Source organism: Mesoplodon bidens, assembly GCF_964165515.1.
Source record: "Mesoplodon bidens genome assembly, chromosome: 8".
NCBI lineage: Eukaryota > Metazoa > Chordata > Mammalia > Artiodactyla > Ziphiidae > Mesoplodon > Mesoplodon bidens.
Window position 1 is genome coordinate 14,077,826 of NC_138165.1, and position 18,780 is coordinate 14,096,605.

Below are 18,780 nucleotides of genomic sequence, written 5' to 3' on the forward strand. Positions count from 1 at the left end.
TAGCATGTGCCCTTACTATTTTAGCCACTTCAAGTTGGGTATTCTGTTATTTAGAGTGTTTTTTTCCATTTTCAGAGAAAATTTATCTCAGTGAGGTAGACATTGAGCCAGAGTTCTATTCTTTTTCAGTAATCTAATGAAAGCTGGAGAAAACTGTGTAGTTAAAACTTAGTTCTCTTGATTAGGAATAAGGGATAACACATCAACTGAGTGCAAACGTAACAGGGTCAATGGCACCATATTTAAAGTAAAAATGACAAAACCATGACTTACTGTTCACTAACTTGTTGACTTAGTTGTGGCAAGCCTCTTTTCTGTTAAGCATTTTGTATTAATCAGAGGGTGAGTGAGAGTTGGTGACACACATGTGAAAGGGTGATGTATGTGTGTGTGTGTTGGGGGGTGGTTGGCTTCAGTGCTGGGCCCTGCTACTGTGAACTGTGCATCAACCAGCTCTTCTCACCAACCAGCACTTTGGAAACACCCAAACCTTGGAGCCATCCCGGACTCTTCTCTTTCTCGTTACCCCACATCCCATCTGGTGGCACGTACTATGGATTTCACCTTGAGAATCTGTGCAGAATCTACCCCCTTTTCAGAGCCTCCTCCACTGCTCCCTTGGCCTGAGTAAGGCAGCAGCACCTTCCATCACCTGGGTAATGCGCCAGCCCTCCTCAGGCTCCTGCTCTCACCCCGACTCCACCCTGTAGACTGATCCCCACACAGTGGGCAGATTATTCATTTCAGAATATGAGAGACACTATATTTCTCTTCAACTCAAGTCTATCCTGTGGGTCCCAACTGTCTAGCAGTAGAGGCCAAAGCCCTCCAGTAGCCTTCAATGCCCACCATCATGTGCCTCTGCCTCCTCTCAGAATTCACCTTCACCAGGCCTGTCCCTCAAACATGCAGAGAACTTTCCCACCAGGGCTTTTGCACTTGTGCTTTCCACCTGAGACACTTCTCCCCAGATGTCCTTGGAATTGCTGCTTCGACCCTCTGAATCTTTGCTCAAACATCACTGTTAGAGAGGCCCTCCCAGAGCAAGCTACCACCTTGCTGCCACTGCCCAGCCCATCTCACCCTGTCTCCTTCAACCAGGTTTATTTTTCCCCTGAGTGCTCTCACGAGCTGAAATGTGTGTATGTAGCTGTTTGTTTATGTGTCTCTCCATCTAGAAGGCACTCTCCACAGCGTTCTCTGTATATCCCTTCCACATAACATGGAGCCTGCTATAGAATGTGCCTTCAAGCCACACTAATTAATTCATACTAATTGGATGAGTGAGCATTATGTTCCCCAAGGTCTGTCTGACACCATCAAGTGGGGATGGAGGGGTCACTAGAGCTCCCCAATTTATCTTTTAGATATTGGGTGGCCGATTTAAATTTTTATTTGATAAATATGGCTTTCCTACTAAAAGATTTGAAAGTGTCTATTTTACACTATTCCATGGGTGGAAAAAGTGGTTCACTGGCGGGATAAGTGATTGCATGAGGGAGAAGGGAATTTTCACTATTCACTTTACACACTTCTATTGTGTAGCTTAAAAAATGAACATATTTTAATTAAAAAATAAAAGGTTTTTCTTTAAAAATAGTGAAGTGATGTGGAGGAGTGGAATGCAAATCTCACAGGCCGGTCGCTTACCACTGGGACCAGTATACTTCAGATCAGCCCTCTTCACCTCTTCTCTCTCACTTCTTGTGAGACCTGAGCATTTCTTTACACCAAGCTACACACTGTGTTGTGGATTTTAAATGTACAAATTATCATATCTTTCTCATTATAAAAATATCCATGTACCTCACAACACAGTTGGAGGAGAATAGTCAAAGGACAGATATGCCTTCCTACAAAGACTAGCATTACTAACACTGTTATGCACTTTTTCTATTTTGGTTCACATTACCAAGTTTTTATTTGTTTTAGGTAGTTGGATCATACACTTGCCTGTAGGTCCAAGTTATGTCCTTATATTTTAACAACTTTCTGCCATATTGAAGTCCTAACCTTCAGTGTCTCTTGAAAGAATTAAAATAAGCCAATTCTCATTCCTCTTTCCTCTTGTTTCAGAAAAGGTCTTTTGCTTCAGAAAGATGATTCTGACACATCCTGAGGCCACAGTGTGCCCTGCCTGGCTACAGCGGGCCCACTGTGGTTCCTGGCAGCACAATTAGTGCTCTGACACTTTCACAAAGCTTGGAAAGACTTCTGATAAATTTACTATTAAAGCTTGGAACAACTCCAGTACAACTAGCCTATTACTCTTGAAAATTATATAGTTTCCTTCTATCCACTGGATCAATTTTCAGAAATTAAAGAAAAAATGATGAGCGTTAATTTAATTTGTGTCTTGACGTTGGCAGGAGGTCAGTGGGAACATAGACTTCACCCCCACCCCCCTGATCTGGCAGTAAGGAGGTGGCACCACTGGAGTGCTGTCAGGAGGCCAACTAAAACACAAGATGTAAAAAGTCTCAGAGTCTCATAACATAATACCCACAATGTCCAGATTTCAATGAAAAGTCGCTAGTCATTACAAAAACTATGAAAATCTCAACCTGAATGAGAAAAGACAACAAATGCCAACACCAAGATGACATAGATTTTCGAATTATCTGAGAAGGATATAAAAGGAGTCATCATAAAACTATTTCAAGGAGCAGTTATCAACATGGTTGACATAAATAAAAAATGGAAAATCAGTTATAAAGAAGAACCAAAGGAAAATTTTAGAATTGAAAAATACAATAATCAAAATAAAAGACTCAATAGATGGGCTTAATATTGGACTAGAGATGATAGAGGAAAGAATCAGTGAGCTTGAAGATAGAACAGTAGAAATTCCCCAATCTGGCCAATAGAAAATAGAGTGAAAAAAAGTGAACACGGCCTCAGGGACCTGTGAGACTATGACCAAAGATCTAACATTCATGTCGTTGGACTTGTAGAAAGAGAGGACAAAGAGTGAGGCTGAAAAAGGACTCCAAGAAATAATGGCTGATCTTCAACAAAGGAGGCAAGAAAATACAATGGAGAAAAGAGTCTCTTCATTAAGTGGTGTTGGGAAAGCTGGACAGTCTCAGGTAAATCAATGAAGTTAGAACACTCCCTCACACCACACACAAAAATGAACTCAAAATGACTTAAAGACAAATATAAGACATGACACCATAAAACTCCTAGAAGAGAACATAGGCAAAACATTCTCTGACATAAATCATAGCAACATTTTCTTAGGTCAGTCTCCCAAGGCAAAAGAAATAAAAGTAAACATAAACAAATGGGACCTAATCAAACTTATAAGCTTCTGCACAGCAAAGGAAACCATAAACAAAATGAAAAGACAACCTATGGACTGGGAGAAAATATTTGCAAATGATGTGACTGACAAGGGCTTAATGTCCAAAATATAAAAACAGTCCCTACAACTCAATATATATATGTGCCACTCTGCGGCATGTGGGATCTTCCCGGACCGGGGCATGAACCCATGTCCCCTGCATCGTCAGGCGGACTCTCAACCACTGCACCACCAGGGAAGCCCCATACAACTCAATACTTAAAAAACAAACAACCCAATCAAAAAATGGGCAGAAGACCTGAATAGACATTTCTCCAAGACACAGATGGCCAACAGGCATGAGAAAAGATGCTCAACATTGCTAATTATTAGAGAAATGCAGATCAAAACTACAATGAGGTATCACTTCACAGTCAGATGGCCATAATAAAAAAGTCAACAAGTAAATGCTGGTGTGGGTTTGGGTGGTTGGCACAGAGGAGGAAGGGGAACCTTCCTTACTTCACACGCAGGCTGCTCCAAGCAGCCATACTCCATCAATTACGTGTTGTCTCTGGCTGCTTCAGCACGACCGACTGCCCAGAGTTGGGTAACTGAGACAGAGATGGGATGCAGCACTCTCTTCACTTTGAACAGCTGCCTGGTGCACTCAAAATTACATCAACTCGGTTATAACTAGACATCTGTCCCAGTGCCATTTACTGTGATATTATATTTACTTTTATTATTGATACTTGCCTATCATGTCAAAACAAAGAAAAGTGGACTTCATGTTTTATCTTTAAGGCACATTGAAGCGTGGATTATTTTGTTATCCAATTAAATGGCAAAACATTGCATTTATTACGCAACAACAACTGGGCTAAAAATTTTAATAAAATAAGTGTTGACCTTACCAGACTAAGCACTCACCACAACATTCCCAACTGCCAGGAAGATAATGACCAAAAAAATTGGAAATTTTTAAATGAAATAGTTCATCATAGCAGAATTTCTTCACAAAAATAAAAATGAGTCTGCAACTAAAGTAAGTTTCCAAGTGTTGGACAAGAAAAGTCATTTACTGATGGTGAGTTAATTAAACTGATTTATTGCAGTAGCTGAAAATAAACTTATTTAAGACTATTGATCTTTCAGCTGTAACAGTTTCTTGAAGAGTTGACATTGGGAGCAACAATAAAAGACAATTTAAAAAAGGCAAATGTTTTCCAGTGGTATTCTTTGGCCCTTGATAAGACTAATGGTGTTGCTTGATAAGCCTGGTGCTGTTTATTTGAGAACCGAATACTGAGTTTGAAGCGCCTGAAGAATTAGGCTGTAACTAGTGTGTGTGTGTGTGTGGAGCAGAGACTTTTTCAAAGAGGTTCAGAAAACAAAAATTCAGTACAACCTGATAGAAACTGTTAAGATGTTTTACAGTTGATGATGGTAAAAACACTTGTGGAGCAGAAAAAGGCTTAGTTGGACAAATTTACAAAGCTTCTGAAAATGTAAACCCTTTAAAGCAAATGATTGTTCATTTTATTATTCAACAGCAGGTACTTTGCAGAAAATATTGGAATCTATCATGTGTTATTAACCAGTAGAAACTGAATATCCTAACTTGCTCAACCACATAGCAATTCAATAGGTTAGCAGTTGTAAAGCGTTATTGCGATTTCTTTTTGAGCTCAGGACTGAAATTAAATTTTTTCTGAATAAGAAGAATCACCCTCAATCACTATTATGAAACATTGGTTGAATTAAGAAATTAGCTTTGGCTACAGATTTGATAATATTTCTTATGAAATCTACCTAAAACTATAGGGCAAAATAGAGCTTATGTGTGAAACTTATACTGTAATAAAGTCAATTAGACAACAGCTAATGTTTAAATCACAAGTAAAGGCAAGTTGCTTTACACCTCGTTCGCTGTCAAACATTAAAACCCATACAAATTTGTGTGGGCATATGTTCTGAGCTGAAACTACAGTTCTAACAAGGCTTTTTTGGACTTCAGTGAAAGTGCAAAGGAAATGTCCTTATTTCAAAGTCCATTTACCTGTGCAAATAGAGGGGCATAACTTTCGATTGGAAGCGACTAATCTGCAGTGTCATGCTAAAATATCAAGAGGACAGGCTAAAATATCAAGAGGAGAATCTAGCAGAACTCTATAAAGCCCTTCCAAGTGATAAATACTCTCAGTACCATATCTTTAGGGATCAGTATTTGTCAGTACTTACCTGTGTGAAAAGGCATTTTCAGAGGTAAAATATGTAAAATCTCATACAGGTCAGCAGTAACAGATGAACACTTGCAATCAATTTTGATGATAGGAATCAGTAACTCTGAACCCCAACTAAGCAAAATGTTATCCCCCAAATACTTCCATTCTTTTCACTAGTGTTCCTATATCACAAAACATCATGCTCAGTTATATTTCAAATTTTGTCAATAAAATCTTGTGGAAATTTGTCTTCTCTCTTGTCATGTAAGTATATACTTAACATCTTCGATTTTTGCCTCTTGGTCTGTCAAGCCTAAAAAAGATTTACTACCTAGCTCTTTATAAAAAGTGTTTGCAGAGGAGAGGAGATTTTGGTCTCTGTCTAAAGGAGCTTACCATCTAATTTGAGACAGACCAGACAATTGCCCATGAAATCACAAACAAACCCAGTGTCTTCCTTTTCTTTATTCTTAAGTTTAAAATATTCTTTGGAAGTACAGAAAAGCTAAGGAATCTTGACCACCCACCTTTCTGCACATACAGTCCCTTTTCCAGAGGTCACCCAGAGGTCATCCTGCTTCCTCCCTTTCTCCCCTACAGTCTAGTCTCACTCAGCAACCAAACTGATCCTGTTAACAAGTAGGGCAGTTTAAGACCCCTCCGGCCTCAGACCTGCAGCAGCTTCCCATCTTATTCCTGTTGAAGCCACAACCCCATGGTGTCCCTGCCAGGCCTCAGGAGCCCACATGCCCACCTCATCCTCACCCCATCCCCACCTGCATGAACTCGGCCACCCTGGCCTTTGCTTTTCCTTGGCATACTCCTTTCTTATGGCCTTTGCATGGGCTATTTTCTCTGCCTGGTGTCAGATTGCCTGATTTAGCAAACAAAAATACAAGATGCCCAGTTAAGTTTTCATTTCAGATAAACAAATAATGTTGATATGACTATGTCTAAATACTGCATGGGACATACTTACATGAAAAAATTACTCATTGCTTACTTGAAGTTCAAATGTGACTGGGTATCCTGTATTTTGCCTGCCAGCACTGTCTGGAGTGCTCCTAACTTCTATCAAGTCTTTGCTCAGAGGGGTCTCCTTCCAAGTGAGGCCCACCCTTAGTGCCCCATTTAAATTTGCCACCTAGGTCATTCCCTACCATACCCAATTCCCTTACCTTACACTCATTTTTTCCTTATAGCATTCATCACCTTCTAACACACCAGATAATTCATTTGTCATGTCTATTGTTTATTTTTATCTCCTCTCATTCAACTGTAAGCTATACCTGGGCAGGGATTTGGGGGTTTTGCAGGAGACAAAGCACTAATCTATCCCAGTACCTAGAAAAGAGCCTGGCACATGAGAGTGCTCAAGAAATATGTGCTGGAAGATGGATGAGTGAGAGTCCTCTGAGCAGCAACTGGATGTCCACAGGCCACAATTCCACTTTGAACTTATTTTTGCTTTTTCAAGCTTTTTTTCCTGCCCATTCATCCAAGCTAGCAGGCTGGTGTCACTCCCAAATTCCCCCTCTTTTTTATGGTGCTCTATTCCTCTCTCCAAAATTATTTGGTGTCCACATCCCACTCTAGTTCCTCCACATTATTCCTCATCTGTCACCTGCTCATGCCCTGTGGTCCCACCTTGCCCTTTAGGTGTTGCGTGTTACTTGACAGTCTCAAGTCTCCTTGTCACTCATCTATCCCCATCTGATCCCTTCCTCACACTACTTCTCAATCTTTTTAAGATGCAGAATAGTGAGAAACGAAACAGAAACCACAATTTGTAAGACTAACTATGTGAGTCTCCAAACTGATAAACTGTCTCAAACCATGACATGCAAGTAAAATGCTATTGTTTGCTTTTTCTCTTTCTTTAAGTGGTGTCTCATGGGCTGTGAAACTGCCTTAAAAGGATTTGAATTTTAGCAATTTCTCATTGATCAGAGTGGAAAAACAAACATAGACTTTGGAGTTGGACAGACCAGGGTAAAATTCTGACTTTTGCTATATGCTGTTTATTGAGATGTTATGGTACAGTATAGTAGGTGGTGGCATCAGAATCACTAGGCAGGGTTGTGAAAATACAGTCCCTGATTCAAGAGATCCGGTGTGGCCCAACAATTTGCAAGTTTCCCGGGGATGCTGGCGCTGCTTGTCCAGGGATTTTCTTTGAGAACCACCACTGTAAAGGCTAATAACATGAACTCTGGAGTCAGACAGTTCTGTCTCTCAGCTCTGGTATCTATTGATTCTGTGACCTTCAGCAAGAGGCAAAAGTATGCCTTGGTTTTAATTGTCAACGTAGATAATAATAGTATATATCTCATGTATTGCTTTAGAAGTGCTGGTTCTTAGGACTGCAACTATTGTTGTGTTGTTATTATTATTATTATTATTAGATAAGTTGCCCAACCTCTTTGAGTGTCATTCTCCACATGTAAAATAGAGGTAGTATAGGTTATTCCACAAAGCTGCTGTAAGGATAAAATGACGTAACTTCAATGTTAAGGCATTCGATGGACATTTGCTGTCTACATAAATGGAGGTCCTAGTTCATAGCAGGCCCTCATTACATCAGATTCTTTCCCTGGTTTTCCTTTCAAACAACCTTGGAATATACAACAAATTAGTCAGGTCCATAGTTTTGAAACATTGGTCTCCAAAGTCCAGGAAAAGAAAAGGATGGATAACATTTCTCTTCCTTGTACTCATATGGGAAGGAACTTATTTAGACACCCACAACTGGACTTCCCTGGTGGTGCAGTGGTTAAGAATCCATCTGCCAATGCAGGGGACACAGGCTCGAGCCCTGGTCCGGGAAGATCCCATGTGCCGTGGAGCAACTAAGTCTGTGCGCCACAACTACTGAGCCTGAGTGCCACAACTACTGAAGCCTGTGCACCTAGAGCCCGTGCTCTGCAACAAGAGAAACCACTGCAATGAGAAGCCCACACACTGCAACAAAGAGTAGCCACTGCTAGCCGCAACTAGAGAAAGCCCGCGAGGAGCAATGAAGACCCAACGCAGCCAAAATACATTAATTAATTAATTAATTAATTAAAAAAAATATAGACACCCACAACCATCTCATCAAGGCCCAGGATCAAGGTAAGTGTCTTCCATTAGCACCACCATTTCCACTAGAGGCACAAATTAATGTCTCCAAGTACAATTTTTCTTTTCAAAAAATTATTTTTGCACCACATATTTGTGTAGAGTTGTTTACAATCACCATGTCTTATCAATTCACCTTTCTCAATACCCCTCACATTCATCTACTTCTTGCCATCCTCTTCCTCCACCTTATCCCAAGCCACCATCAGCCTTGCTTAGGGAACTGCAAAGTCTCCCATCTGGCCTCCCTGGCCTGATTTGCTTTCATCCACTCCATTTCTTCTATGTACTGCTGCTTGAGTGAACTTAAAACACAAATTTCATCCCATCACTTCCCTTCCTCAAATCCTCTAAATTGCCTTCCAGAGTCCCAGAGCATTTCTTAACACAAATAACGATCTTCTTTTTCCTCCTTCTTTTCTCAGTTCCCATGTTCCCTCCTAATTATTGGCCATAATGATCTTTCAGTTCCTCTAATATTCCTCAATAGCAATTTGCTGAAAGAATAAACATAGGACAAACCTTTATCAAAGTTAAGCAATTTTAATCACAAAATTGCTTTAATAGTACCCTTTGTGATATAGAGAAAAAAATCATTAATAATCCCACTACCTTAATATATTGTCAGCATTTGTATGTATCTGTGTAACCACATTATAAACCTTTGCCATAGTTTTTCCTGAAATAAACATCTATTCCATATCTAGTGAGCATAAAATCATCCTGTTGTTTCTGTGGTAAATTTTCATAGACGTCACAGTATTACCTCCTCATTTTTTCCATGAGACTTACTAAGTTTTGTCACTAGTAATCATATAATTTATCACTTATAAGCTGTTCTTCCATTTGTATTTTTTAAATATCTCTTTATTATATAATATATAGACATACACACATATATACACATACACACACATATATCATATACCACTCCATAAAAGTATAGAAATTATAGAAACATATAGATGAGAGAGTAAAATTTACCCTTAATTACACTACTCAGAAATAACCACAGTGATCACTTTGAAATATATTTCCTACCCTTTAAGAATTCTGCTTTAAGTAGGTGGCCTAAGACTTTTATACTTCATATTATATCATAAGTACCTCTTTTGTAATTAAAAATAATCCTGTGGATGACTTTTAACTGATTTGGTATTATTTTATGGTGCAGAGGCTCCAGGTTTATTAATCATTAACTATACCCGGCAGTCAGGTGTGTAGTTGATTCCAATGTTTCTGGTGAACCAGGACTAGTTCATAGAGGTGAAATTATTGGATCAATGGGAATGAAAAAGTAAAATGTTTTTGTTATAAATTGTCATTCCAAAAGATGTAACCCATTTATACTCCCACAAAAAAAAATATAGATGTGGGCTGTCCCATCTAAACTACAGACACCTCAAGGAGCTTCTTTTGCAGCCCCAAATACCACTGTACGAACATGAGGTAGTTCATGATGGAAGGCACTTATTTAAATACTCTCGTTTACATAACTAGCACATGTGGCAAGGAACTGACATTTCTGGCAATAGCCAAAGAACCTGGGTGAGTGATATGAGAAGTGGTAAGATAAACTGAACTAACTAAACTACATCTGGACCCCAAGACCCAGAAACTGAGATAATACATGGGTATTGTTTTAAGCCACCAAGTTTGGGTGATTAGTAATTCAGCAACAGATAATTAATGCAGATTTGAGTACGGGGACAGAGGTTCTCCCATAACCTAAAAAGTGGGAGTGGCCTCCACATAGTGGCGGATGGAATGATTTTGAGTAATGTGTTGGAGAAACTGTAATTTGCCTTGAGCAGCCTGTTAGTAGAAATCTAAACCTTGAGGACACTAGGACACTAAGAGCCAGGACTCAAGGAAGTGAGGAAGATGTGACAGGAAATTAGGAGAGGGGAGACCTGGTTATGCAGATACAGAAATCTTAGCAACATCATCATCTACGGTGTTGGGGGGCTGAAATCTTCCATTGTGCCTGCACTGTAGGGCCAGATCGGAGCTTGGCCACTCACTCTTGGAATTCAGGAAAGATCACACGGGGAGGAGAGTGGACAAGATTGCAGAGCAGGAAGACCCTGAGCTCACATTCTCCCACGGGCACACCAAAACTGCAACTAGGTACAGAGAAACTATTGATAAGAAAAATCAGAAGACTAGCAGAAAATATGTTCTACAACTAAAAATATAAAGAAGGAAACAAGACGAGAAGGGTAGGATGGGCAGAGTCACGTTGTAGTCAAGACCCATCCTCCCAAATGGGCAACCCACAAATGGGAGAATAATTACAATTGCAGAGGTTCTCCCCAAGGAGTAAGGGGTCCAAGCCCCACGTCCGTCTCCCCAGCCTGGGGGTCCTAAACTAGGCAGATGAGCCTCCAGACATTTCACTTTGAAGGCCAGCAAAGCTTACATTTAGGAGACCCAGAGAGTTGTGGGAAGTAGGGGCTCTACTCTTAAAGGGTGCACACAAAATCTCACAAGATCATAGACAGAAGCAATAATTTGAAAGAAGCCTGGCTCAGACATATGCACTGATTTTGGAGGGTCTCCCGGAGGCAGGAGGAAACTGCAGCTCCCCCTGGGGACAGACACTGGTAGCAGGAGCTTGCTCTACCACGAGGACACTGGTGCTGGCAAGCATCATCTTGGAACCCTCCCTCCAGCTTGTTAGCACTCAGACCTGACCCCACCCATCAGCTTGTTGGCACCAGTACTGGGACGCCTCAGGCCAAGCAACCAGCTGGGCAGGGACACAACCACACCCACTGGCAGGATAGTTGTCTTAAGACCCCCTGAGCCAGCAGCTGCCCTGGGACCTGGCCCTATCCACCATAGGGCTTAAGACCTGGCCCTGCCCACCAGTGGGCTGACACTGGCCTCATGACCAGCTTCACCCTCCAGTAGGTAGGCACAAGCCCCAGGAACCCTTAGACCCTGGCCCCACCCACCAGCGGGCTAACACATCAACTCTGGAACCCCCAAATCCCTGCAGCCAGAGACTCCAGGACTTGGCTTCACCCAACAGGGAGCTGACACTAGCCCTAGGACCTGGCCCGGCCCAACAACAAACAGGCACCAGCGCCAGAACCACTCCAGCCCTGCAGCCTGCCATTTCAGGACCCAGCCTACCCACCAGCAGGCCAGTACCAGCCCAGAACCCCCTGGGCCCCTCAGCCATCTGGCCCAGGATCCAGCTCCAACCACCAGCAGGCGGAGACCAGCTTTGGAACACCCTGGACTGTGCAGTCGGCCATGTCAGGAACTGACCCCACCCAACAGCAGGCCCACACCAGATTGGGACCCCTGGGCCCATAATCACCCAACCCAGAACCTGGCTCTGCCTCTCCAGTGGGCAAGCAGTAGCCCCAGGATGCCCCAGGGCTCTGTAGCTAACCTGCTTATGACCTCACAGCCTTGCAGAAAGCAAGGCCTGGCAACCAACCAAACTGGGGCCAGCCAGAACACCTGCAATGGTGAGTGCAACACAACAGAGGGACCCACGCAGCCCACATAGGGGGCACCCCTAGAGCATATAGTTCCACTGACCAGAGGGAAGTGTGCTGCTGGGATGCATAGAACATCTCCTACGTAAGGTACTTCTCCAAGGTTGGGAAACATAACCAACTTAACAAATACATAGAAATAAAAATAACAAATTGTCAAAGTGAGGTGACAGAGGGACATGTTCCAGATGAAGGAACAAGACAAAACCCTAGAAAGAAGAGCTAAGCGAAGTGGAGCAATCCTCCTTAGAAAGCGTTCAAGGTAATTATGGTAAAGATGTTCAAGGAACTTGGGGGAAGAATGGATGAGCAAAGTTAGAGGTTATTAACAAAGAGTTAGAAAACATAAAGAAGAACCAAACAGAGATGAGTACGAAATGGAAGACCGAAGAGTGGGAATCTCCGCCACTGAACAGAAAAGGAAAAAGAACAAAAAGACATGAAGACAGTTTAAGAGACCTCTGGGACACCATCAAGCACATGAATATTTGCAGTATAGGGGTTCCAGAAGAAGAGAGAGAGAGAAAGGGGCAGAGAACATATTTGTAGACATCGAGCTGAAAACGTCCCTAATCTGGGGAAGGAAACGGACATTGAGGTCCAGGAAGTGTAGAGAGTCCCAAATAGAATCCACTCAAAGAGGACCACACAAAGACACATTGTCATTAAAATGGGAAAAATTAAAGAGAATATTAAAAGCAACTAGGGAAAAGCATCAAGTAACATACACAGGCTCTCCCATAAGCCTATCAGTTGACTTTCCAGCAGAAACTCTGCAGGCCAGAAGGGAGTGGCACAATATATTTAAAGTGATGAAAGGGGAAAACCTACAACCAAGAATACTGTACCCAACAAGGCTCTCATTCAGATTTGAAGGAGAAAGAAAAGTTTTACAGATAAGCAGGAGCCAAAAGAGTTCAGCACCACCAAACCAGCTCCACAACAAATGTTAAAGAAACTTCTTTAAGTGGAAAAGAAAAAGCCACAACTAGAAATACTACAAAATACTACAAAAGGAAAAATCTCATTGATAAAGGCAAATATACAGAAAAGGTATAAAGATAGTAGGAAGGTTAAAAGACAAAAGTACTAAAATCATCTATATCCACAATAAGTAGTTGAGGAATACAAAAAACAAAAGAGGTAAAATATGAAGTGAAAAATAGTAAACATGGTGGGAGGGAGTAAAATGCAGCATCATTAAAATGCATTTAAACTTAAGAGATCAGAGACTTAAAAATATATATATAGGGCTTCCCTGGTGGCGCAGTGGTTGAGAGTCTGCCTGCCGATGCAGGGGATGCGGGTTCGTGCCCCGGTCTGGGAGGATCCCACATGCTGCGGAGCGGCTGGGCCAGTGGGCCATGGCCGCTGAGCCTGCGCGTCCAGAGCCTGTGCTCCGCAACGGGAGAGGCCGCAACAGTGAGAGGCCCGCGTATCGCAAAAAAAAAAAAAAAATATATATATATATATATATATATATATATATATACACACACACACACACACACACACACACACACACACACATACATCCTTCATGGTAACCATAAACCAAAAATCTATAATAGATACACAAAAAAGAAAGGAAACCAACACAGCACTAAGATAGTCATCAAATTGCTAGGGAAGAGAGCAAAAGAAGAAGAAAGGAACAAAAAGGAACTACAAAAATAACCCCCAAACAATTAGTAAAATGGTAACAGGCATGTACCTATCAATAATTACTTTAAATGTAAATGGACTAAATGCTCCAATCAAAAGACACAGACTGGCTGAACGGATACAAAAACAAGACCCGTATATACGCTGTCACAAGAGACCCACTTCAGATTGAAAGACACACACAGACTGAAAGTGAGAGAATGGAAAAAAGATATTCCATGCAAATGGGAATTGAAAGAAAGTCAGGGTAGCAATACTCATATCAGACAAAATAGACTTTAAAATAAAAACCAAATCAGGAAGCAAAGAAGGACATTACACAATGATAAAGGGATTGATCCAACAAGAAGATATTACAATGGTAAATATATATGAATCCAACATAGGAGCACCTAAATATATAGAGAGAATATTAATAGACATGAAGGAGACATTGACAGTAACACCGTAATAGTAGGGAACGCTAACACTCCACTGACATCAATGGACACATCATCCAGACAGAAAACCAATAAGGAAACACTGGCCTTAAATGACAGGGACACCAGATGAACTTAATAGATAAGTATGGAACTCTTTTCATCTCTGCCCAGGTCCTTTTGAAATCAATAAAGTGAAAAGTTTCCCAGTCCTGTTATCAGAGGGCTGGTTCTGGGACTTCCAGAACAATATGAAGAGGGTCCTTAAAGACTGGAGTAAATAGAGCCTGCTGGAAATTTGTGAGACTTCCTTGGACTTTGGCGCCACCTACAGGGCCTCAGATGCTTATCCCAGGTTTGGCTGGCTTTGTCATGTGTTTCACCTTGCAAGATTAGCTTGGCAGCTTCCTTGGACAAGAAGAGGGGCCTCAGAGAACAGTTCCAGCATTTGTGTGAGTATGGCAACCACAGTGACCCTCCGTCTGTATCTGTGTTCCTCAGCATATGTCTTCAGACCATTATGAAATCTTAAGCCCCTTTCTGAGTGGCAACACGAATGTCCATAAAGACCTCACATGTGAGACCCTTCAAAATGGGACACTGTTTTCTTCTTGCACCTAGCGACGAAACACAATGCTAGTCAGCCCAACACCCACGAGCAGATGTGAGGTCCAAGGGCAAAAGGGAGAAATGTATCTTCACCAAAACCAAGAAGAAATGCCTGCAGAAGACATTGAAGGTATCTTCCCAATGCTTGTGCAAAAACATTTTTGAGGCCATAAGTAGAACTTCTTTATGTCATGTAAACACAATAAAAAAAAATTTTTTTTTAAATCTAAACTGAACTTGCTTTCTGCAGAGAGGGACCTGTCTGCTGAGGTCCACTCAGTGTTTGAGAGTAGAAATTTCATATTTTTTTTTTTTGCTAACCATAAACTTTTATTAATGGAAAATGGAATGCCTCATTAACAGATAACTTGTCTTAAAAATGGCAGAAGAATACACTTATTTTTTTTAAAAAGTGAATTCACATTGCGAGATTTGCCTTTGTTTCTTAAAAGATTTCACAAGTTCCAGGTAATTCTGGCTAAGAGATTCAACAGTACATGGGGCCACCTACCAGCATACGCAAAGTGGCTGGGGTCTAGTAGCGGCAGGTGAAGCGTGGGTACGGGTTGGGGTTTGACGCGGGGCCGGGTCCTCCAGCCTCTTGGCCTTGGGCGAGCACCACGTAACCCGGGGCATGCCTGCTGTATGCAAAGCCACCTCACCTAGGAACAAAGGCACACGTTAGGCTCAGGAAGCACTCTGTGTTCTCATCGTGTCACCGTACAGCAGAGTAGATATATTTCTTCTTAATGTGTATAAAATATAACATTATTTGAAGGTGGGATTGGGGAGAGGAAAGAGAAGAAGTAAAAATATATATTTACTATATCGCCTTTATGTATTCATTTTATCAACTCTGTCCCCTGTGCTCCAGAAATTATGAGTCTGCACCCTAAGTCAATGGTCTAAAGAAACTCCACTTCTGGCTATATACACAAAACAATTGAAAGCAGAAACTTGGAACAGATATTTGTACCCCAAACATCTGTTCCAACATCATGAAGCATTTCCCCTGTGAATTCTTCTAAAATTTTTATACTTTTAGCTCTAACATTTAGGTCTTTGATCCATTTTCAATTATTTTTTGTATGTGGTGTAAGTTAAGGTCTAACTTCATTCTTTTTCCATGTGGGGTTATCCAGTTTTCCCCAGAACCATTTGTTGAAACCATTTGTCCTTTCCCCACTGAATGGTCTTGACACCGTTTGAAAAAAATCATATGACTCTGTTTGTGAGGGTTTATTTCTGGCCACTCTACTATTCTATTCTGTTCGATTCTATTCTCTCTTCCCTTGCCTTCCCTTCTCTCCCCTCCCCGCCCGTCTTATTCATCTATAAGTCTGTCTTTTTTTTTTTTTTTTTTGCGGTACGCGGGCCTCTCACTGCTGTGGCCTCTCCCGTTGCGGAGCACAGGCTCCGGACGCGCAGGCTCAGGGGCCATGGCTTACGGGCCCAGCCGCTCCGCGGCATGTGGGATCTTCCCGGTCCGGGGCACAAACCCGTGTCCCCTGCATCGGCAGGCGGACTCCCAACCACTGCGCCACCAGGGAAGCCCAACATCACTAATTATTAGAGAAATGTAATTCAAAACTGCGATGAGGTATAACCTCAAACTGGTGAGAATGGCCATCGCTAAAAAGTGTATAAATTATAAGTGTTGGAGAGGGTGTGGAGAAAGAGAGACCCTCCTACACTGCTGGTGGGAATGTAAATTGGTATAGTCCCTATGAAGAATGTTATGGAGGTTCCTTAGGAAACTAAAAGCAGAGTTACCATATGATCCTGCAATCCCACTCCTGGGCAAATATCCAGAGAAAACCACAATTTGAAAAGATACATGCACTCCAATGTTCATTGCAGCACTATTTACAGTAGCCAAGATATGGAAGCAACTTAAATGTCCACAGACAGATGAATGAATAAAGAAGATGTTGTATATATATAGACAATGGAATATTACTCAGCCTTCAGGAGAATGAAATAATGCCATTTGCAGCAACATGGATGGGTCTGAAGATGATCATACTAAGTGATGTAAGCCAGACAAAGAAAGATAAATATCATATGATATCACTTATATGTGGACTCTTAAAAACAAAAAATAAGATACAAATGAACTTATTTATAAAACAGAAATAGACCTACAGACATAGAAAACAAACTTATGGTTACCAAAGAGGAAATGGGAAGGAAAGATAGAATCTTATATGCTGGATTCCTTTCTAGTTATCCTGCCAGGTCTGTCCAGGAGTGGAGTGGATCTGAGTCCTCTGGGACTGCAGGCACTGGAGGTGAGGGGTGTAGACTCTGTGTGTAAAGAAAACGGAAGAAGAGCATCTCTAGGACCAGCCTGCCCCTCCCTCCCGAACATCCGCCAAGGGTGACTCTGGGCTGAGCAGAGAATGCCTTTGTGCTTTCCCTGTCAATTCTCCAAGTATGGGAGCCGGCATGTGTCCTTATGGAAAAGCTTCCTCTCTGGAGGAAAACCATGTGGAGCTCTCAAAGTCTGAGCACCTGCAGAGGCAGGGAAGGGAATAGGGATCCAAGGGTCGCCACTGGGAAAGTCTGCAGGGTCACCGCCTACTCAGAAAGAAGGTCCTACGGGCACCCTTGAGTCCAGGGCTGAGGCTCCAGGGCTGTGCACCCACTGCAGACAGATTGTCTTTATGTGGACACTCAGATCACCTACCTCCTGTGTCCAGCCCCTTAAGAAATTGTCAGGATTCCTTGGTACAGCCAGGTGCTTCTGCAGCCTGGGACGTTCTGTGAGCTCATGGAGAACCACACATTTTAAGCCACAAATTCCCTTCTGGTCCCCGGGTCTTGGCTACTCGTGGGGATTTTCCAGAGCTAATGGAGCAGAAGGCTTTTCCTCAGACCCTGTTGAGATCCAGTCCTTGGGAAATTGAGAGGAGATCCAGTCCTTGGGAAATTGGAGCTTTCTCCTATAACCAGTCCCTCTAAGCACACGTCTGAGGCACTGCAGCTAAAAGAGCTGGGTTCCCAGTCCCCTGGTTCCTCCTAACCTGTAACTCTGTTCTGTCCAGGTTGCTTCAGTAAAATGGGAATCTCCACTGTTTGCCCCAGGAGGACAGAGGGTCCTTATTACCATCGAGCCTAGAGCTGGACTGTTGGAACTAGGCTCCCTCAGGTAGCTGGATAATGGAACCAGGAACAGAACTTAACCTTCCTTGGAAGTGGGCCTTCACCTGCCTTAGACCTGCATGACACTTCTATGTCAGATTATGGAGGTGCATTTTCCCTTGCATGGCTCCTGTTAGTTCCAGGGACCAACTCTAAATATACTCAATATTTTTCTATAGATTGGCTTGTAAATGTAGTTAAGTATTTTTCCAAAGAAAATGTCATAAAGCTCAATGAGGTCAATATGATTTACATTTTTAACCTAACACATAAAATCAGTGAAATCCATGTGTCTAAATAAACAATACAATAAACATGAGACAATAAAATACAAATACATTTAAAAAAATTTTGACAATGAATACCAGACTACAAAATTTTGAAACAGGTTGGAAGTATTTTGACTCAGGCCATAAAATAATTTATTTTAGATACATATTTATTTATGTTATTTCTTATTTCTTTAAACAACAACTACTGCATTGGATGCAGAAATAAGCTCTTGTTAAGCAGCCAATTGTCAATTTTCTCACAGGTAGATACGAATTCATTTTTGAAGGAGAGGTCAAATTTTTATGCCAAAGAAAAACAACTTGAAATATTAACATTCTCATGAGATATGCAGAAAAAAGTTAACTTTATTCTACAAGATATAGAATAATATAAATAATAATTCTAAGTAATAAAAATACAATAATACGGATTAACATCCTTTTTTAACTGAATGACAATTTACATAGTATCTGTAAATGCTGCTGACAGCCATTAAAACTCTCCAGCCACAGACAGTGTCA